Raw genomic sequence first — 22,957 nt, 5'->3', positions numbered from 1 at the left:
TCTGGGACTTCTAGCCTCTGAGATTCCAGCTTGTTATTGGTCAAATGGGGCTACTGCCCCCAGCCCTTTGCTGCCCTCCCACCTAATCTTTGCCTTCCTCTTGGCACTTCTCCTTCTGCTCACAGAGCAGGTGCAGGAAAGGCAGGCACAGCCTGCCAAAGCCTTGCCCCTCAGATGAACATGGACAGTGAGTGCTGGAGGTGGCTATGGTCCGTGTCCCAGACCATCTGGCTGCTTCAATAAGCTCAAAATCTGGCCCCAGATGAAAGAGAAGGGGAGACAGAAAAGACGCACCTTCAATATTTTTTCCTTTTAAAAAACATATGAGTAATATGTTTTCTAAGAAAATACAGGCCTGGCGCGGTGGCTCAAGCCTGTAATCCCAGCACTTTGGGAGGCCGAGGCGGGCGGATCACGAGGTCAAGAGATCGAGACCATCCTGGTCAACGTGGTGAAACCCCGTCTCTACTAAAAATACAAAAAATTAGCTGGGCATGGTGGTGTGTGCCTGTAATCCCAGCTACTCGGGAGGCTGAGGCAGGAGAATTGCCTGAACCCAGGAGGTGGAGGTTGCAGTGAGCCGAGATTGTGCCACTGTACTCCAACCTGGGCAACAGAGCAAGACTACGTCTCAAAAAAAAAAAAAAAAAGACTTTTCAAAAATTTTAACATTTTTTAGAGACAGGGTCTCATTCTGTCACCTCTAGGCTGGAGTTCAGTAGCACTGTCATAGCTCACTGAAGCCTACAACTCCTGGGATCAAGGAATCCTCCTGCCTCAGCCTCCCAAGTAGCTGGGATTACAGTCTTGAGTCACTGTATCTGGCTTAAAGATACTTTTTGAAGCAACAACAAAAAACATTAAAATAATAATGTGAAGGAGAATAATAGAGATTAGATTATATCAGAGTTCTAATCTTTGTAGAATTGTTTGGGATACTAACATTCATGTCACAAAGCAAAACCTTTTAAAACTATATTCCATTTTTAGTTACTTTATTTAGGCCGTGAGTGTTTTTTTGAGCCCTATTTGTAATTTTTTATGTCTTATAAAGATAAAATGAAAACAGAATATCAGCTTAATCAACCTGATAATTTCATAAGGAGGGAAAGCTCTAAAATCACATATATTAATAACAATATCTATGGTAAATTATATTTAACCCAATATGGAATATAGAGACTATGAAAAAAGAAAAAACATTATTATTGTCATTTTTTGAGATAGAGTCTCACTCTGTCATCCAGGCTGCAGTGCAGTGGCACAATCTCAGCTCACTGCAACCCCGCTTCCCAGGTTCAAGCAATTCTCCTGCCTCAGTCTCCTAAGTAACTGGGACTACAGGCGCCCATGACCATGCCCGGCTAATGTTTTATATCTTTAGTAGAGATGGGGTTTTTCCATGTTGGCCAGGCTGGCCTGGAACTCCTAACCTCAGGTGATCTACCCGCCTCGGCCTCTGAAAGTGCTGGGATTACAGGTGTGAGCTACTGCGACTGGCCAGGAAAATGTTATTAGAACAAATGAGGTATCACATTCCTCTGCCATTATCAGTCAAAGTAAGCACCAATTTATTAACACAAATGTACGTAATACAGAAGCAATGTTGCTACTGCTAGCACTAAGACAATATTGTTCTTGCATTATAATGTTAAACTGTCAAACACTGACAGTGAAATGCACCAATAAGGAAACTGTCATTACAGAGAATCTCTGGTAACATTTTAGATGTACTCCTTTATCAAAGGCATTGGCTTGGGCTTTGGCGGAATACTGATTGTAACAACTGACCATCTGGTGTTCAGCCAAAATGTGTGTTAAGTGCATCTGTAACTTTAGATTATTTCCAGTTTCTCACTATTATTAGCAACCTTGCAATGAACGCCCTAACACAAACAACTCTATGGGCTCTGTGATTATTTCCTTGGCTGAATTCCAAGAAGAGCAGTGGCTGGGTCAAAAGGATCCCTTTCGCCAAACCATCCTCCAGAAAGTGTGTGCCAGCTTCCTTCCCACACAAGGAGTGGGGGGCTTGTAACCCGCCTCCTCGCCAGTTCTGGGATCTGCTTTTCCAACCCCCACGGAGGCTGAGAGTCGGACGGTACCGAACAGCAACTTTCAGCTAGACCCAGACGCCCCCTGGAGCCCACGATTGCAATTGTAGCTATAATTTATTTTGAGTTTATTTCGTTTCCGGGATTGTGGTTGACCGTTTACTTCCTGCATTTTAATCCCCTCAGTGATGGTTCAAAGCAAATATGCCTGGCTTCATCTTATAGATGAGAAAACTGAAACCCAAAGGGTTGGACAGCTCTGCTTTTAGCCCTAATGGAAGTCTCCAGGGACCTGTTCAAGCAACAGTCTGCAAGTCTATTCCTGCAGGTAAATAAAACCTGTAAGATCGAATCCTCATGACCCTAAACTGTTCAGCCCCTCTCAGGATAAAGGACCCCTGCACCCTCCCAGCCAGTACCAGTTTCTAGCCAAGGCCTACAGGTGGAAAAGAAGGTGACCGCTCAGTGGGCTCAGCTCTGTGCTGTGCACTTCACTTTCACGCATTCACATCCATAACTTCTTGGTGGTTTCTGAAGGAAACTATGCCAGAGCCTGTCTTCTCTGAGTGAACCGCCTGGTGTGTGTAACTCAGGTCCAACAGTGCAAGGAGCAGGTCAAGATTATTGGTCTCTGAGTCCCTCAGCACAGTAAGTTGACAGTTGACCGCTTTGGGAGTAAAGGGGCAAATTTTGACCACATGCCGGGAGGGACTTTCTGTACATTGTCTCATGTAAGCCTCAAATGGCCAAGAGAGAACTTTATCTTCTACAAGATGAGCCAGTGGCCCGGGAAAATATCCAAGAGCTGTCAGCTAGGAAATGGTGGAGAAAGAAGATGAGAATCTGGACCAGAGTAGACAGGGCGTGCGCGTAGAGTGGATGGAAGGTTGAATCGATTCTACGCTCTCGATGGTGAAACTGCTACAGGCCCTTTGTGTAAATCAGGTACTCCCAGGCAGCAAAGAAGAGAGCAAGACTTGAGCCTCCCTGGTGGCAAGGCTCGTCTCTTTTTTCATTCTTTCAGCCAAGAGAAGTTGCATCTAAGGCTGCCTTGTACAGTTGTTCAGGTTCTACACTTTACGATGTCAGGAGCCTCATTTTCACACTTATGTATATTTGAATAATGATTATAACAATTTTCCAGTAGATGGCAGTAAAGCATCTTGAGTTAAGGACACCCCCTTTCTGTATAAACATACCGTTTGGGCTATTTGCAGTGCTGGGAACATCTTTCTACCAGCCCTCCAAGCTGTTGAGAGGTTTCCTGACACCCCTTCCCTCCCTTGTCTCACCCCTTCATCGACTTCCTCAGAGTCTCAGAGTTGGGCTGGGGAGTTCCGAGGTGAGTGGCATCAGCACCAGAAAGCCTCAGCTGCATCCCTTATTCCAACAAAGGTGATGCATGTAATGGGAAGTCCTGGGTTCAAGTCCCAGCTCCTGCATTTCTTAGGAATGGTCTTATGCAAGTGACCTCACAGTTCTGGACCCTAGCTTTCCTTTCTGAAAAGAGTGCAGTAATAATCCCTGCCCTTGGGGTTTCAAGGAACAAATGCTATTCTGAACACGACCATGCATGGCTAGCTATAAAGCACTGTGGCCATGAGTGTCCTCCTTACCCAGAGAGGATATGCTGCACTATTGTGGGAAGGGTGTGCCACAGACTGCACGGCACTGCCTTGTCACAAACACCCCACTTCCGACCCCCCACCGAATCACCTTCCCATAGGAGTCTCTCTCCTGGCTCTCCACTGCTATTCTATCCCCAGGGGTTGCTTTGGCCCCTTCAGCCTGTGATCCAAGCTCCTTAGCATAGTGCATCCACTAGCCAGTCAATATGTATTTAGTGAGCATCTACTATGTGATGGGGTCGATTCTAAGCTCTAGCCTCAAGCTGCTTACAGTCTCTGGGGCAATAAAGTTAGCATAGTTGCCATCTTGTTTCTGAGCCAGGGTTTATCCCATTCGTCTTGGACCCTGGGGAAGAAGAGGCCTTAACCAGTTCCTCCTTTCCTAGTTCCTAGGCCATTTAATGACTGGACACTGTCCTTGGCCCCCACCATTGTAGCTCACTCCAAGGTGCAGAAAAGAAGCTTAGCTGGACTCTTCCCTGCCTCCATCATGTGGAGGGAAGCCTGGGTCAGGGAAACCTGGAACAACTTGCTATGCATTTCACTTAGGATTTGGTACAGCTCTGAAGAAACAAGAAATCCAAAGTAGCTTCAGTGAGCTAGAGATGCATTTCCTTCTAATGTCAATGCAGTTCCGAGGCAGGCATTCCAGAGCTAATATGGCCACTCTACAGCACAAGGAGGGACCCGGGCTCTTTCCAGTTCCCTGCTCCGTCATCCCTCAGATATGGCCTTCATTCTCATGGTGGAGGTGTCAGCTCAGGGCTGGCAAAGCCTTTCATCACATCAGAGCCCAGACTCCTTTTATATCATTTCCTCCACAATTCTTAGTATGCAGCCTGTACCTCACAGCCCAAATAGCCTCTCATGCTCCAGCCATTGATTCAACATCCCGCCAGCAGGAAGTAGGAAAAAAGGTCTGAGCAAGGGCATACCTTTTTCCTCTTAGGATACCTCTGGAAATTATTTGGGATACTTCTCTTTGTCTCCCTTTGGTTAGAATTAAACCACATGACCATAACTAGATGCAAAGAAGGTCAGGAGGTGAGTCTTTCTTCCACGTGGCCCTGTGCCTAGCTAAAAATTGTAGGTCTACCATTCCTCGAGAAGAAGAGGAGCATGGCGATTGAGGAACTGTGAGAATTCTCTGCCACATCTTGCCTATGAGGGGACATCTCCTTCCTGTGGAGAACATCTCTACCTAGCAGGCTCCCCAGCATAAATTAAGCAGGAAAATAACCTCATAACCATAACACTACAGAACAAGAATGATGCAAATACCCTAAGGGGTGAATTTCCTCTCTTCATATAAATGACATTTGTGTTCTGTTATATTTATCATCATTGCCAACCCTCATCCTATAACCCCTGATGTGCTCAGCTGCCTCCAGTCCTATCCCTTCAGGTCCATCTACAGCATCCCCTCCCTCGGCACTGAGACAAAGCCCCTCCATGCACCCCTCCCTTTCTAGAGTGGAATCTGGCTACAGTTAAAGCTCGAGGAGAAACGAGGGGGAGGCCCCGAGACAGCGGCAGCTGCACAGTGGGGACAGGCGGCGGTTGCCTTGGTGAGCTGGGCAGAGATTTCTGTGATGCTGCTAAATGTATTTTCCTGACCTGCCGCCGCCTTCTCTTTCCCACTTAGGAGACACCTTTTTCAGGGGCTGGGGCCCCTCATCTCAACTTGTCCTCTGCTCCCACCCTTTAAAATACTCATTTCCCTGCTCATTACCTCTTCCTGTAAGGTTGGGTCTGGAGCCCTCGGATACCCTAGGTGTGGAGGAGGATGGGGCATTAACGCGGACTGAGTCTTCCAGGTGTTTGTCCACGGACCCTCACACCAGCGCTGCACCCTCGTCCCCGTTTGACAGATCGAGCCCTGAGCCTGGGAGCTGCCAGGTGGTTGGTGGTTGGTCCTAGACACCCAGCTTGTAGGTGGCAGCCCTGGGGCCTGGAATCCCATGTGGGATTCTGAAGGTGGAATTTCAAGCAGGCTACCAGATTTGGGAGAAGACATTTAGGGGCAAGAGAATGTGCACGGCATTGGCGGTCCACGCCAGCTTTTCAGGGATAGTTTTGGAGCAGGGAGGGAAAATCTGACCCTGCTGGTAAAATTAGCAGAAACCATGTACCCTGGCCTGTGGTTTGAGGGGGTCATGTGAGACCAAGAGTTATAGGCACCACTGCCTGCTCCACTTGCCCTGCCTGCTCCCTACTCCCCAGGCAGCTTCCCCATCACCCCTAAACTTGATCTCCAGGCACCCTGGCTCTGCCCTCTCTCCAACCTCTCCAAGCCCAGAAAAATCATCCCTCTACTCAGCAAAGGCAGCCTTCATTTCCCCACCTTCTCCCCTTGGTGCCGGCCTGCTCAGTTCCAGTCTTGCCTTCCTCTCTCCCCACCCCAGTCCCCAGCTGCTAGATCAGGGTAGTGCTGAGAACTTCTGGGGCCTGGGGTGGGCATGGCGGGGAGGGGAGAGGCCGGGAAAGGGGAAGGGCATCTTCTCCCCTAACAAAGCTGGGCTGGGTGGGGTGGAGTCCTGTGCTAGGCCTATCTGGCAGCCCCCTACACTGCTCCCCTTCCCTGTGGTTGCATTCAGCAATCTATCTGAGACAGAGAGAAGGGCAGAGCATGCCAGGGCAGTTTGGGGTTAAGCTTGCTATGGCTCACCTCCTGGAAACGGACCTGGGGACCAGAAGCTGGATTTCCGAACGTGTATATGCATACACTTGCTCTTAGATGCCCACTCATACACACAAGCACACCTGTACTGACACACAGACGTGCACAGGCACACAAGTACTCACCCACAGACCTTAGTCCAAATTCCTTTGGCAGCCCACTCTTATGGTTAAGGGTTTGAAATTTGAAGTCAGGCAGGCATAGGGTTTTCTTTTACATATTGCATTATGGTTGTCTGTTTGTTTGTTTTCAGATGGAGTTTCGCTCTTGTGGCCCAGACTGGAGTGCAGTGGCTCTATCTCAGCTCACTACGACCTCTGCCTCCAGGGTTCATGTGATTCTCCTGCCACAGCCTCCCGAGTAGCTGGGATTACAGGTGTGCACCATCACACCTGGCTAATTTTTGTGTTTTCAGTAGAGAGAGGGTTTCATCATGTTGACCAGGCTGGTCTTGAACTCTGACCTCAGGTGATTTGCCTGCCTTGGCCTCCCAAAGTGCTAGAATTACAGGTGTGAGCCACTGTGCCTGGCCACGTTACAGCTTTTAAACATTGGTTTCTCGTTTTCCGAAGGCAGTATCTGAGATTAGAACCACATAAACAGGTCGTAAGTGCTGTTCCCCCATCACCGCCCTAGCTTCTGGTCTCTTGTTCTCCTTCCCAGATAAGCTTCTATAGGGACATAAGTGTGCATCCATGCACACGTGGGTGTGCACACAAAACACAGTAGCCCCCTAGCTACACTAGCACACTGCTTTGCACTCTACTTTGTAAATTTTTTTTTTTTTTTTTTTTTTTGAGACGGAGTTTCGCTCTCGTTACCCAGGCTGGAGTGCAATGGCGCGATCTCGGCTCACCGCAACCTCCGCCTCCTGGGCTCAGGCAATTCTCCTGCCTCAGCCTCCTAAGTAGCTGGGATTACAGGCACGCGCCACCACGCCCGGCTAGTTTTTTTTTTGTATTTTTAGTAGAGACGGGGTTTCACTATGTTGACCAGGATGGTCTCGATCTCTCGACCACGTGATCCACCCGCTTCGGCCTCCCAAAGTGCTGGGATTACAGGCTTGAGCCACCGCGCCCGGCCTGTAAAATTTTTTTGAGACAGTGTCTCACTCTGTCACCCAGGCTGGAGTGTAGTGGTGCGATCTTGACTCACTGCAGCCTCTGCCTCCTGAGCTGAAGCAACTCTCCCCACTCAGCCTCCTGAGTAGCTGGAACTATAGACTCACACCACCACACCTGGCTAATTTTTTTTTTTTTTTTTTTTTTTTTTTTTCAGTAGAGACAGAATTTCACCATGTCGCCCAGGCTGGTCTTGAACTCCTGGATTCAAATGATCCACTCACCTCGGCCTCCCAGAGTGCTGGGATGACAGGCGTGAGCACTCCGCTTTCTTTGTTGATTGATGTACCTTGGCAATTGCTCAATATTCATGCACACACAGAGCTCCTCCTTTTTGTTTATTCATTATTATTTTTTAGAGATAGACTCTACGTTGCCCAGGCCGGAGTGCCGTGGCTATCAACAAACCCAATGCTCCAGTCCTTCAGTCTCCCGCTCCCGGGCTCCAGCCATCCTCCCACCTCAGCCCCCTGTGTACCTGGGACTACTGTGTGTCACCGGCCCAGCTTCCCGGCCCTCTTTAATGAGTGCATGGTCTCCATCATGCAGATGTACCATAATGCCTGTGCTATGTCCTACTGACTGCACGGAGTTTCCAGCTGTTTACTTCACTTTGTTGCTGCTACCTGAGGTCCTTTTTTTTTTTTTTTTTTTTAAGGAGTCTCATTCTGTCACCCAGGCTGGAGTGCTGCAGCACGGTCATGGCTCACAACCTCTGCCTCCCGGGCTCAAGTGATTCTCCTGCGTCAGCTTCCCGAGTAGCTGGGATTACAGGTGTGCACCGCCACATCCTGGATAATTTTTGTATTTTTTTTTTTTTTTTTTTTTTTTTTTGAGAAGGAGTTTCGCTCTTGTTACCCAGGCTGGAGTGCAATGGCGCGATCTTGGCTCACCGCAACCTCCGCCTCCTGGGTTCAGGCAATTCTCCTGCCTCAGCCTCCTGAGTAGCTGGGATTATAGGCACACACCACCATGCCCAGCTAATTTTTTGTATTTTTAGTAGAGACGGGGTTTCACCATGTTGACCAGGTTGGTCTCGATCTCTCGACCTCGTGATCCACCCACCTCGGCCTCCCAAAGTGCTGGGATTACAGGCTTGAGCCACCGCGCCCGGCCAATTTTTGTATTTTTAATAGAGACGGGGGGGAGTTTCACTATGTTGGCCAGACTGGTCTCAAACTCCTGACCTGAAGTGATCCAGCCACCTCAGCCTCCCAAAGTGCTGGGATGACAGGTGTGAGCCCCCGCGCCCAGCCTGCCACCTGGGGTTCTTTCATGAGTGTCCCTGCCTGTGCACTCTGGCCCATGCAGGTGTGCGTATCTGCCAGAACTGCATGTGAATGAGTGGCTGGCCCAGTGACTTGGCCTCACAGGGTGAGGATGAATGAAGGCCTGCATGCAGAGTGCCTGCCGCAGTGCCTGGCACACGGGCACCCCCATCAGTGTTAGCTGGTGAGGGGAAGAGCAGCTGGAAAGGGGAGGGGCAAGGGCGAGTGAGGGGCCTGCACTGCCAAGGGAGGCTGGTCAGCCTCCTCAAGGCCACCATGGAGAGATCACAGGGGCCTCAGCCCAGGAAGTCCCCTGCTCCGTGGCTGCCTTCAGGAGGAGAAACGGACAGGGAGCGGACAGCAGCTGCACTGGAGCCAGAGTGAGAAGCAGGCCCGGCTTCCCTGCTGAGTCATCCCTGCTGGAGCCAGAGAGGGAGGGAGCGAGGGAGGGAAGGAGGAAGGGAGGGCGTGCGCCAGCACCGCACATCACACACACGCATCCACGTGCACACACATCACACACACATCTCATATCACACACACATCACATAGATCACACACACGATCACACACACATCACACGTCACGTAGATCAAACATACATGCTCACACCACACACACACATCACACATACACACTCACACATGCTCACATGCTCACACACCCCCTAGTTTAGGGAAAAGGAACCCCTCCCAGCAGAGAGAGGCTTTTCTCTCCACAAGACGTGAAGGCTGCGGAGACAAAGGGGAGGCAGCATTCTCCTTTGCGGCTATTCCCAGGTTCAGTCTCTCCAGCCTCGCTCTGTCCTCACCCTATGCCCGCCAGCCTTCTCCCCTGTCAGCCCCAATCCTGCTGGCAGGGTGACCAACCCTCCCGGATGGGAGGACTGGCCCAGGACTGAGGGATTTCCCCAAACGACATGAGGATGAGTTGGGCATCCTCTCTTGCCCTCTCCAACCCCACCCTCATCCTTACCAGCCTGCTGGCAGCAGGTCCCTGCAAATCACCCCCACCTGGCTTCTCCAGGGGCGCTCAGAAGCTTTCCTGGCTCTGCAGTGCTGTTTTGATGTAACAGACATTTATGAGACTGGTTCCTGAGCTGCCCGGAACAGGCATGAGTGAGGCTGTGTGCCAGTGGGTAGGGGCTGCCCGCTGTCCAGAGGGGACAGAGACTCAGGGGATGGGCTGGATGAGGGTAGCACATCTCCTTTCATTAAAAGCCACTTTTTGTCTTAGTACAAAATCCCTCCACCTGGTGCCTAACGCCCCGCTCTAATCCCTTCTGGATTTATTTCTATTCACATGGACCTGGCTTATGGAAAAATCTGAATTTAACAGGATTCAAACAAGAAAGATTTTTGCTTTGTCTCTAACCACAGCCTTCAGCCATGCATTGTCAAATCTCCTCTTCTCACCCTGAACAATATTCCTGGCAGATTCCTAGCTTTCTGGTCACCTCCAGTTATTAAAGATCCAGGTTAGTCTAGTTCAATTTAAAAGTTAAGGCCAGGGACACAGTAGCTCATGCCTGTAATCCCAGCACATTGGGAGGCCGAGGCGGGCGGATCACCTGAGGTCAGGAGTTCAAGACCAGCCTGGCCAACATGGTGAAACCCTGTGTCTACTAAAAATAAAAATATTAGCTGGGTGTGGTGGCGGGCACCTGTAATCCCAGCTACTCAGGCTCAGGGAGGCTGAGGCAGGAGAATTACTTGAACCCCGGAGGCAGAAGTTGCAGTGAACTAAGATCGCACCACTGCACTCCAGTCTGGGAGACAGTGTGAGACTCTCTCTCCAAAAAAAAAAAAAAAAAGTTAAGGCCAGGCACGGTTGGCTCACACCTGTAATTTCAGCACTTTGGGAGGCAAAGGCCAGTGGACCACTTAAGCTTAGGAGTTTGAGACCAGCCTGGGCAGCATGGTGAAACCCCATCTCTACACACAATATAAAAATTTACCAGGTGTAGTGGCACGCACCTGTAGTTCCTGCTACAGGCTGAGGTGGGAAGATCTCTTGAGCCCAGGAGGTCGAGGCTGCAGTGAGCCATGATTGTGCCATTGTACTCCAGCCTAGGCAACAGAGTGAGACCCTGTTTCAAAAAAAAATAAGATAATATAAAACTTAAATAACACGTTCAGCTAGGCACAGTGGCTCACACCTGTAAACCCAGCACTTTGGGAGCCCAAAGCAGAGGACTGCTTAAGGCCAGGAGTTCGAGACTGGCCTGGGCAACATAGTGAGACTCTGTCTCAACAAAAAATCAAAATAAAACATTAGCCAGGTGTAGTGGTGTGTAGCCTGTAGTTCCAACTCCTTGGTGGGTTGAGGCAGAAGAGTTGCTTAAACCCAGGAGTTCCAGGCTGCAGTGAGTTATGACTGAGCCATTGCGCTCCAGCCTGAGCGACAGAGCAAGACTTTATCTCTAAAAATTAAAAAAAGAAATCACGTGCAGTTATAGGATGACTGCTCCCCACCCCATGTCCCTCAGCCAAGCAAGGCTAGGAATGGGGGGCAGGGGTTTCTCTTCTTCCCCTCCCACATGCAAATACAAGCATGCCTCAACGTCTAAATACACACTCTCCCAAACAGGAATGGAATAGATTCAGATCATCTGCTTTTGTTTTTTGCAACAATGAGCTCATGTTGCACGCATTGTTTTGTAGCTTCCCCTTTTTCACTTAACAATATGTTGTAAACATATCTTCATGTTGAAAATATTCATCTACAATCTAATATTCCACATCTGTTTCAGGTACATATCGCTGTGTAACAAACCACCCAAAAAACCAATGGCTTAAAGTCAATAATGATTTATTCCTTCTCACTCTTCTCTGGGTTGGCCAGGCAGTTCTGACCATCCACAAGAAATACAGCATCTAGAGAGAGAAAGACAGTTCCGGGCTTTGCCAAGCCTCTTCCTGCTCATGTCTCAGCCAAGTTACTGAACCTGTGTCCTCATCCGTAAAGTGTTACAACTTATAATAGTGAAGTCTCCCTTACCTGTTATATTTCGAAGATTAATTGGGAACTATAATAATAATATCTACCTTGTAGTAGATACTACAAGATATCTCTTTTCTTTTTCTTGAGACGGAATCTTGCCCTGTTGCCCAGGCTGAAGCGCAATGGTGTGATCTCGGCTCACTGCAACCTCCACCTCCCAGGTTCAAGCGATTCTCCTGCCTCAGCTTCCTGAGTAGCTGAGATTGCAGGCGCCTGACACCATACCCAGCTAATCTTTGTGTTTTTAGTAGAGACAGGGTTTCATCATGTTGGACAGGCTGGTGTCGAACTCCTGACCTCGTGATCCACCCACCTCAGCCTCCCAAATTGCTGGGATTACAGGCATGAGCCACCGCCCCCGGACACTACAAGGTATCTCTCTATCCATGTAGATAGATACACGTGTTAATGTGTGTGAGGTGTAACAAATGTTAGCGATTACTGTTGTTATTTGGAAGTGCTTTGGAAAGGGGCAAGGCTGGTGAGGAGATTGCTGGGGCGAAGAGGTAGCTGGCTCTCCAGCTCATCACAGTGTGAGGCATCAGAGAGAGGGAGGATTCCTGCTCAGAATAGAAAGATCTGAAAGGAAATGGTGGGCAGAGCTGAGAATATTAAGTATTGCTCGGCCAAAGGGGAACTGAAGGCGAGGACGAAGTTATCTCACTGTAACCTAAAGGGCATTTAGTAGTTAGCTGTATTTTCCTACAACTAATATTATGCTTGCAATAAAGTCAGGGTAATATATGCTCAAAAGCAGGTAGTGCCAGCTTAGAGGCGTCAGACTTAACAAATGACCCATGGGTGTCTACAGCTGCTGTTCCTGCCCACTGCACCAAGACCCCTTTAGGCTGCTCCAGGATACGGAGGAGCATGCAAGGCCCAAAGGGGCATCTTTGAGGGACAGGAGAAGTGGTGTCAGGGAGCCCATATTGACTTATGGCAGAGGTGGCGCTGCAGAGTAGTCAGGAATGGACAATATTTTCAGTAAATGATGATGAAGGGCCGCAGGTAAAAAGTGAAATTGGATCTCCATCTCCCATATACATAGAAATACACTCCAGGTGTTTTTTAAAGACATAATTAACATAAAATTTAAACTGCTTTAAAAAATACAATTCAGTAGGGCTTTTTTTGTGTGTGTACTCACAGAGTTGTGCAACCATCACCAATAATTACAGAACACTTTCATCACCCCAGAAAGAAAACCCTATACCCACAAAGCAGTCGCTTCAGTCCTCTGTCACTATCACCACCACCATGAGAACCACCCAACACTCCGGCACTTGCCAGTGAATAACCAGCTTTCTATCTCTGTGGATGTACCTATTCTGGACATTTTGTATAGACAGAATCATACAATATAGGGCCTGTTGTGTCTGGCCTCTTTCACTTAGAATAATATTTTCAAGATTCATTCATATTGTAGAACATATCAGTACTTCATTCCTTTGATGGCTGAATAGTTAATCGTATAGATGTATCACATTTTCTTCATTCATTCATCAATAGACATTTGGGTTGTTTCTACTTTTTGGCTGTTATGAATAATGTTGCTATGAACATTTATGTGCAAATTTTTTTGAACATGTTTTCAATTTTCTTGTATATATACCTAGGAGTGAAATTGCTGGGACATATGTAACTCTATATTTAAATCATTGGGGGACCATGAAACTATTTTCTACAGTGGCTGCACCATTGTACATTCCTATCACCAACGTATGAAGGTTCCAATTTCTTTACATCCTCACCGACACCTGTTATTTTCCATCTTGTGTCCATCCTAGAGGGTGTGAAGTGGCATCTCTCTGTGGTTTTGATTTCCATTTCCCTAATGACGAATGATGCTGAGCATCTCTTCATGTGCTCATTAGCCACTTACATATCTTCTTTGGGGAAATGTCTACTCAAGTCTTTTGCTTGTTTTTAAAAATTGAGTTGTCTTTTTATTGCTGAATTGTAAGAGTTTAAAACTATATATATTTTAAAGTCCGTATCTAATATGTGATTTCCAAATATTCTATTCCATTCTGTGGGTTGTCTCTTCTGACAGTGTCCTTTGATGCAAAAAAGTTTTAAATTTGGGTGAAATTCAATACATCCGTCTTTCTTTCATTTTCTGTATTTCTGGTGTCATATTTAAGAAACCTTGTCTAATTCAAAGTCACAAAGATTTACACCTATGTTTCCTTCTAAAAGTTCCATGGCTTTAGGTCTCTTACATTTAGGACTCTGACATGTTCTAATTTTTTTATATGGTATGAAGTAGGGGACCCAAATTCTTTTGCATATGGGTATTGAATTATTTCAGGACTACTTGTTGACAAGACCATTCTTTCCACCATCAAATTATCTTGGTACCTTTGTGGAAAACGAACTGACCATAGACGTATGGGTTTATTTCTGAGTTCTCAATTCTATTTCATATAGATCGGAATTGAGATCATACCAGTATCACATTGTTTCAATTACTGAAGCTTTGTGGTAAATTTTGAAATTGAGAAGTGTCAGTCCTTCAATGTTGTTGTTGTTTTTTCAAGACTGTGATTGGGATTCAGGTGACTTGTAATTCCATATAAATTTTAAAATTAGCTTGTCCATATCTACAAAGAAGTCAGCTGGAATTCTGATCGATATTGCACCGAATCTGTAGATCATTTTGAGGAGTACTGTCATCTTAAAAACATTAAGATCCAGACTGGGGACCATGGTGAAGCCACATCTCTACAAAAAAATGCAAAAATTAGCCTGGTGTGGTGGTGTGTGCCTCTGGTCCCAGCTACTTGGGAGACTGAGGTAGGAGGATCGCTTGATTGAGCTCAGGAGGTTGAGGCTGAAGTGAGACATGACTGAGCCACTGCACTCCAGCTTAGGCAACAGAGAGAGACCTTGTGTAAAAAAAGAAAGTCTTTCAATTCATGAATATGGGATGTCTTTTATTTATTTCAGTTAAAATTTTTTTTCAACAGTAGTTTTAAGTATACAAATCTTATACTTACCTGGTGAAATTTATTCACAATTATTTTATGTTTTTCAATGCTGCTATTAATGAACTTCTTAATTTTATTTTTAGATTGTTCATTGCTAGTATATGGAAATACAACTGATTTTTGTACACTAAAACTTCACTAAACTTGTTTATTAACTCTAATAGTCTTTTCTTGTAAGTTCTTTAGGGGGTTCGATATATGAATATATGATCTGCAAATAGAGATAGTTTTACTTTTTCCTTTCCAATCCGACTGTCTTTTATTTATTGACTAATTGCCCTAGATAGAACTGCCAATGTATTGTTGAATAGAAGTGACGAGAGCTAACATCCTAATCTTGTTCCTGATTGTATAGGAAAGGCTTTTAATCTTTCATTATTAAGTATGATGTGAGCTGTGGGTTCTTCATAGATGCCTGTTTTCAACTGAACTGTGTCCCTCCCAAATTCACATATTGAAGCTTTAACCCACAACGTTATTGTATTTGGAGACAGGGCCTATTAGGAGGTAATAAAGATTAAATGAGATCATAAAGAGAGGGTCTTGGCCTGGCACAGTGGCTCATTCCTGCAATCCTAGCACTTTGGGAGGCTAAAGCGGGCGGATCACAAGGTCAGGAGTTCAAGACCAGCCTGGCCAACATGGCGAAACCCTGTCTTTACTAAAAATACAAAAACTAGCTGGGTGTGGTGGCAGGCACCTGTAATCCCAGCTACTCAGGAGGCTGAGGCAGGAGAATCACTTGAACCCAGGAGGCTGAGGTTGCAGTGAGCTGAGATCGTGCCATTGCACTACGGCTTGGGTAACAAGAGCAAGGCTCCACCTCAAAATAAATTAAAAAATAAATAAAGAATACCCTTTGCTTTTTTAAAAAAAAAAAAAAGTGAGGAAGCAAGTCTAAAGAAGAGAAGAGGAAGTTTTCCTGTACTACTTCCATACCATACGTTTCTTATGGGGCTGGACTATGAAAAGGACAGCTGCAGAATGAGGTGTATCAGAACCACCTGGAAGCAACCTGTCCCTATTCCAGGGAACCCTCACCCATAGCTCCAACTTGCTCAGGCAGTAACCATGATGGAAAAAAAATTTTTTTTAACATTCTGCCCCTTTTTTTATTGTAATAGTTTATCTGAAAGCACACAAAAATTAGTAAGCTGCTTTTACTATGCAATTCTGAAATCAAGTCTACTGCCTTCAATTAAAAAATCAGTAACTACTTTCACGACATTAAGATCAAGTCATTAGTAAAAACAGTATCAATTGAGACATTTTGGCACTTACAACTAACCCATTATAGACAATTATCAATGCTAAAAACACAGTTCCAATAAACGTGTAGTTTTACCAGGTACAGATAAGAAAGTACAAGGCCAGCACAATCACTCATGCCTGTAATCCCAGCACTCAGCGAGGCCGAGGCAGGTGGATCCTATGAGGCCAGGACCAGCCTAACCAACAAGACAAAACCCCATCTCCACTAAACATACAAAGCGAAATTAGGCAGGCATGGTGGCACCTGCCTGTAATCCCAGCTACTCAGGAGGCTGAGGCATGAGAATCACTTGAACCCAGCAGACAGTGGTTGCAGTTACCCAAGACCATGCTAACGCACTCTACCCTGGTGACACAGTGAGCAAGACTCTGTCTCAAAAAAAAAAAAAAAAAAAAAAAAAAGAAAAGAAAAGAAAAGAAAAAAAGAAAGAAAAGAAAAGAAAGTACAAGAAGCTCATTGGCTATGCTAAACCAAATAAATGAAAAGCAGCTGATTGTATACTATAGGTTTATACAAATAAATGAATAAAATCCTCTCCTTTTTTCTGTATTTTTTCTTACATTTCTTATACAAATAACAGAATGCTTCGTTTTATTCACTTCAACAGGACAAAGTCCTTAGAGGAAGGTTGAAAAGAGCTGATCATCAAACTCCCAAATTTTATGCTTATTTTTTTTTCTAGTGCTATCAATTTTCTGATATATTTAACATAGGCAGGAAACCATTCTTGGTAAATTGAGCATTTGAGTCTACAAATGTCTTAAAGCACTCTGGCAGGTTACACACATCCCATGTTGCTTTTGGTTTCCCATCTCTTCTTTGCTTCAAACCCCCATGCGAGTTTCTCCTTTTTTGGGGCAGTCTGTGAATTATTAGCCTCCTTTTTTTGGCTTTTACAAAGTTGTGGCAGGCAACTGCTTTGGCAATTTTTACACCAAGCTCTCGAATAGCTAGCTGGTTCCTCAGCCTTCTCAATATTCCGCTCTGCCACAGCCTGGTCCATCCTCTTTTCAGGGGGATTGGAGGGGGCGTCAAACCTATCATTGACTCAGAAATACTGAGTAAGCTCCTTCCACTGGGTTGCGTTTGAGGACTGTTCAATTCCACATACCTAAGAGAATTCCAGAAGGACACTCTTCTTAGGCATTCACATGTGACTCTGTTTCAGTTTTTGGTTCATCTGCTGAGAAATCTATGATCTCTGCGTTTCTGGTGTTCCCATCCTCTTTCTCTTCCTGTAAGTTGAGTCCAGAGTCCTCCAATGCAGCTTCATCTTCAGAGTCTGACTCGACATCACTTTCATTTAGGCCAGGAGGGAGCAGCCCACTCCACATCGTTCCTTCTGTCAGGAAGCAGCCGCCCAGCAGCCATCTTAAGACCCTATCAACCAAAATATATTTTAAGAAATAATTTTTTGTGTGACATCATTGTTGTGTATTGTTTCAGTGTTATGTGGGCGTCATATAAAATAATATGGGCATTTTATTTCTATTTCTATGCTCTGGAACAGTTTAAAATGATTCCTCGCGTTATCATCTTTTTCTTTTTCCTTTTCTTTCCTTTTTTAATAATTTATTACACTTTAGGTTCTGGGGTACATGTGCAGAACATGCAGGATTGTTGCATAGGTACGCACAGGGCAATGTGGTTTGCTGCCTCTATCCCTGTCACCTATATTTGGAATTTCTCCCCAACTCCCTACCCACCGCTGTCCCTCCCCTAGTCCCCCCAACAGACCCCAGTGATGCTCCCCTCCATGTGTCCATGTTCTTTCTTTCTTTCTTTTTTTTTTTTTTTGAGACAGGGTCTCACTCTGTCACCCAAGCTGCAGTGCAGTGGCGTGATCTTGGCTCACTGCAACTTCTGCCTCCCAGGCTCAAGCAATCCTTTCACCGCAGCTTCCAGAGTAGCTAGGACCACAGGTGAATGCCACCAGGCCCAGCTAATTTTTGTGTTTTTTTTACAGATGGAGTCTCACTATGTTGCTCAGGCTGATCTCAAACTCCTAGGTTCAAGCAATCTGCTGTCCTCAGCCTCTCAAAGTGTTGGAATTAGAGGAGTGAGCCACCGCACCCAGCCTATATTTTTCAATTAATTAATTTTGGAGGAGACAAAAATATTCAAATCGTAGCACTCACTAATAAAAAACTGGAAATAAAAACAAATGCCAAGCAAACCAGGATTAATTAATTTATGGCACAAACAAAAGAGCAATGACAATGAATGAGCTCCAACTGCATACCACAATGTGGATGAATCTTAAAAATACAACATTGAGGCCGGGAATGGTGGCTCACAGCTGTAATCCCAGCACTTTGGGAGGCTGAGGCGGGTAGATTACCTGAGATCAAGAGTTCGAGACCAGCCTGGCCAATATGGTGAAACCTCATCTCTACTAAAAATAAAAAAAATTAGCCAGGCATGCTGGCACATGTCTGTAATCCCAGCTACCTGGGAGGCCAACGCAAGAGAATCACTTGAAACTGGGAGGTGAAGGTTGCAGTGAGCCGAGATTGTGCCATTGCACTCCAGCCTGGGCAACAAGAGTAAAACTTCATCTAAAAAAAAAAAAAAAAGTTGACTTTTAACAGCCCAACATGAAAGTATATTTATACTATAATTCTATCAATGTACACTTAAAATACAGACCAAACTATATTAAGAATGAATAATCAGGTGGTAAAAGTACAAAGCAATGTAAGAAAAGATTGCCGCTGAATTCAGGATAGGGCTCTCTCTGTGCAGGGAGGGACTGGAAGAGGAAGGGGTGGATTGAGAAACAATATAGGGAAACTTGTGGTGATAATGTTCTATTTCTCGACTTAAATAGTGTCCCTACACAAGTGTTTGCTTTATGATTATTCATTATAGTGCTCATTTGTGTATGGTATATGCTTCTCTGTATATTCTATTTCACAAGGTTAATAAAGCTTATACAACAAAGGAAAGGTTCATTACTGAAAACAGACTCCAATTCCCAGGGGAAGGAGTATAACAGAGCTGATTTCAAGAGCCTGGACGTGAGGCCCTCAAGGGGAGATCTTCACTTTGTCACCCAGAAGAAACCCATATTTCTGTCTCGTGAATAGCTTGGGGGAGCAAAGGAGTTCTATAGCCTCGATAAAATATCAATGCAAAACCCATTTTTTTTTTAGATGGAATCTTGCTTTGTCACCGGGCTGGAGTGCGGTGGCGCGATCTTGGCTCACTGCAACCTCCACCTCCCAGGTGGAGTGATTCTCCAGCCTCAGCCTCCCGAGTAGCTGGGATTACAGGTGTGCGCCACCATGTCCAGCTAATTTTTGTATTTTTAGTAGAGACAGGGTTTCACCATGTTGGCCACGGTGGTCTCAATCTCTTGAGCTTATGATCCGCCTGCCTCGGCCTCCTAAAGTGCTGGGATTACAGGCATGAGCCAGCATGCCCAGCAGGACCCATGTATTCTTTAAAGATCTAATACTGCAGGGCATCGGCCAGGCTCAAGTTAGAATCGAGGGGAGGCTGTGCAGCCTTCAACTCCCAGATCTGTCTGAAAATGTGCAGCTGAGCTCAACTCTGGGTGAAGAAATGATACCAGAATCACAGAGTTCCAGCACAACAGTGTTTCTTTTGTGATGTCATCAACACCTGCTTCTGACCTCACCCACCCAGAAGTTTCCAATATCATTAAGTGATAGAAGCTGTTAGCGATGGATAACAATGACCTCCTACCAGTTGTGAATTTCTCTTCTTCCAGGGGAGAAGCAGAAGAGATTGCTGCTGGCTAAGACTACCCACTTGGTGGGGCCTTGGTGAGTGGCGCCTGACCTGAGGCCAGGGGTAAGAGAGGGCAGAGGGGCCAGGGTTGCCCCAGAAGAAGGGAGGCCTGGATTCTCTGCTGTGGTGGGGCTGAGTGATCACAGGGCTTGACTCCTCCACTGGGGAACGCCAGCTTCCAAGTAGGGACAGTGCTGTGTGTCTAGACCTAAGCCTGAGGTCATCTTCTTTCTAGAAATCCACAACCCTGTGTCTGGTTAGGCAGAGGACACTGAAAAAATGGTTTTCCATTCCAACACATTTCCCTGCTACTTTCTGCACAAAAAATCAAATTTTGTTCTGTCTGGAAAGGCAGATTAGAGCATGTGATAGAAGCCTGAGCTCCCAAAATGGATCCACTTTCTTAGAGAGTTTTTATTTGGCTCTTGGGATCAGGGGTTCCCTAGAGTATGTGGCTTGCCACTTAAAGTACAAACAGTGTCTTGGTTCTGCCTTGAAAATACTGTCCCTGTCAGTGGCATATGTTTCTATTCTGGGTCCTGTAGTAAAATCTGTGGTCTGACTCCCATCATCTCTAAGACCATGGCCCTCTGCTTACCCTCTGCCTAGCAGCCTCACCCATCGCCACGCCTTGGGGTGATAGGGACACTGTTGTGTGGCTGTCGCTTCCTGCCTTTTCTCTCTCATTTTGAATTTGCCTGAACATCTCACCTGGGTACTACAGAAAAGCCACGTACATTTGTGTAGGCTGTGCACAGTTGTGAGGTTTCTGTTGTTGTTGTTGTTATTGTTATTTTTTGTTATTGTTTTTGTAATTACAAACAATTCTGCAATGTGCATTCTTGTGTGTGTAGGTCTTTGAGAGATCAAGTGTTTATGATAAAATTATTTCTAAATAACAGAGGCAAGTTCCCAGGGCCACTATACGTTCAAAACTATGAAGGCTGTGTCCCTGCAGTTGTTAACTGGGCTGGTTTAAGATCTCAGGCAATTTCATTGATCAATACAGGCAGTCCGACTTACAACGATTCTACTTACGATTTTTTGACCTTAAGATGGTGCAAAAGCAATATGCATCCAGCAGAAATCATACTTTTAAGTATCCATCTAACTACCATGTTTTTCAATTTCAGTATTCAGTAAATAAAATCATCTGACACAATGCCATCTAACACAACATTTTATTATACAGTAGGCTTTGTGTTAGAGGATCTTGCCCAATTTTAGGTTAATGTCAGTATTCTGAGCACAATTAAGGTAGGTTAGGTTAGCTATGATGTTTGGTAGGTTAGGTAGTGTGTTAGTCTGTCCTCATGCTGCTAAAAAGACATACTTGAGACTTGTTAATTTATAAAGAAAAGACATTTAGGCCGGGTGGTGCGATGGCTTATGCCTATAATCCCAGCACTTTGGGAGGCCGAGGTGGGTGGATCATGAGGTCAGGAGATCGAGACCATCCTGGCCATCATGGTGAAACCCCATGTCTGCTAAGCTACAAAAAATTAGCCCAGTGTGGTGACAGGCGCCTGTAGTCTTAGCTACTCCTGGAGGCCGAAGCAGGGGAATCTCTTGAACCCAGGAGGTGGAGGTTGCAGTGAACCGAGATTATGCCACTGCACTCCATCCTGGCAACAGAGTGAGACTCTGTCTTAAAAAAAGAAAAAGGAAAAGAAAAGAGGTTTAATTGACTCACAGTTCAGCATGGCTGGAGAGGCATCAGGAAACTTGCAATCATGGCAGAAGGGGAAGCAAACACATCCTTCTTCATATGGCGGCAGGAAAAGAAGTGCTGAGTAAAAGGGATAAATGCTCCTTATAAAACCATCAGGTCTCGTGAGAAGTCTGTCATTATCACAAGAACAGCATGGTTCAGTTACCTCCCACTAGGTCCCTCCCATGACATATGGGGATTATGTGAACTACAATTCAAGATATTTGAGTGGGGACACAGTCAAACCATATCAGGTGGATTAAATGCGTTTTCAACTTATGCTATTCTCTGTATATGATGGGTTCAAGCGATTCTCCAGCCTCAGCCTCCCAAGTAGCTAGGTTTACAGGCATGCGCCACTGCATCCAGCTAATTTTTGTATTTTTAGTAGAGACAAGCCTTTGTCATGTTGGCCAGGCTGGTCTCAAACTCCTGACCTCAAGTTATCTGCCCGCCTCAGCCTCCCAAGGTGCTGGGAATACAGGCTTGAGCCACGCTGCCTGACCTCTCTTTATGGCATGTCCTTGATGCTTATCAGGTTTTTCCTCTAGGAGCTGGAGTGGTTTGGGTACGGGCTTAACGACAGCTTCTGTGATGATGAAGCAGAGAAGGAAAAGACAAACTGCTTTTGTTGAGAATTTATGCTGTCCCACCAGACTATGAATAGCATAACTACAGCAACAACAATGAATATTTGCAGAGCATTTATTTTGTATACAGTATTTCATTTAATTCTCATTATCACCCTTTAAGTTTATGATTATTGTTTCCCCCATTTTCCATATGCAAAAAAAAAAAAAAAAAAAAAAAATGAAGCACAGAGAGGTTAAGTTCCACATTTAGGTGGCCCAGCTAGGACTGAATCCTGAATCCAGGCCCAGGCAGCTATCGTTCCCAGCACTACTCTTTTTTTTTTTTTTTTTTTTTTTTTTTTGAGAGGGAGTGTTGTTCTTGTTACCCAGGCTGGAGTGCAATGGCGCAATCTCGGCTCACTGCAACCTCCGCCTCCTAGGTTCAGGCAATTCTCCTGCCTCAGCCTCCTGAGTAGCTGGGATTACAGGCATGCACCACCATGCCCAGCTAATTTTTTGTATTTTTAGTAGAGACGGGGTTTCACCATGTTGACCAGGATGGTCTCAATCTCTTGACCTTGTGATCCACCCGCCTCAGCCTCCCAAAGTGCTGGGATTACAGGCGTGAGCCACCGCGTCTGGCCCTCAGCACTACTCTTATATTGATCTGGTTTGTCTTTGTATCGGCCAGCCTTTATCCTGGAAGAGAATAAAAGTGTCACGGCAGAGGGGTCTGAGACCCAAATTAGACCAGCCCTCTCAGAATTACAGATGAGAGGGAAAAACAAAGAGAGGTCAAGTGAGCTACCCAGGGTTGCACAGCATGATAGCCACTGAGCTCGGGCTAGAACCTAGACCCTGATGCCCTGCTGCCACTGCAGAAGAGATGGTCAAAGCCTTC

At 45.8% G+C, this 22,957-nt stretch overlaps 1 protein-coding gene and 1 pseudogene across 2 annotated transcripts in view; one reads left to right on the top strand and one right to left on the bottom strand.

Annotated features, from left to right (window-relative positions):
* The window catches only part of TMEM63C (transmembrane protein 63C), a 137,861-nt gene that overhangs the window by 33,604 nt on the left and 81,300 nt on the right, over positions 1-22,957 (top strand). Inside the window, exon 2 of one of the 2 annotated variants that reach the window (XM_074392941.1) lies at positions 19,754-19,808. The exons of the other annotated variant lie outside the window; for it this stretch is intronic. The gene's annotated coding sequence lies outside the window, so the exon portion shown is untranslated. The remainder of the gene's footprint in view (positions 1-19,753; positions 19,809-22,957) is intronic. 2 annotated transcript variants of the gene reach the window in all.
* Positions 12,660-21,548, bottom strand: LOC141583496 (protein FAM204A pseudogene; annotated as a pseudogene).

Source organism: Saimiri boliviensis, chromosome 2, assembly GCF_048565385.1.
Source record: "Saimiri boliviensis isolate mSaiBol1 chromosome 2, mSaiBol1.pri, whole genome shotgun sequence".
In the NCBI taxonomy this organism is placed as follows: Eukaryota; Metazoa; Chordata; class Mammalia; order Primates; family Cebidae; genus Saimiri; species Saimiri boliviensis.
Note: the sequence above shows the minus strand (reverse complement) of the source record. Positions and strands in the feature narration are given on the sequence as shown.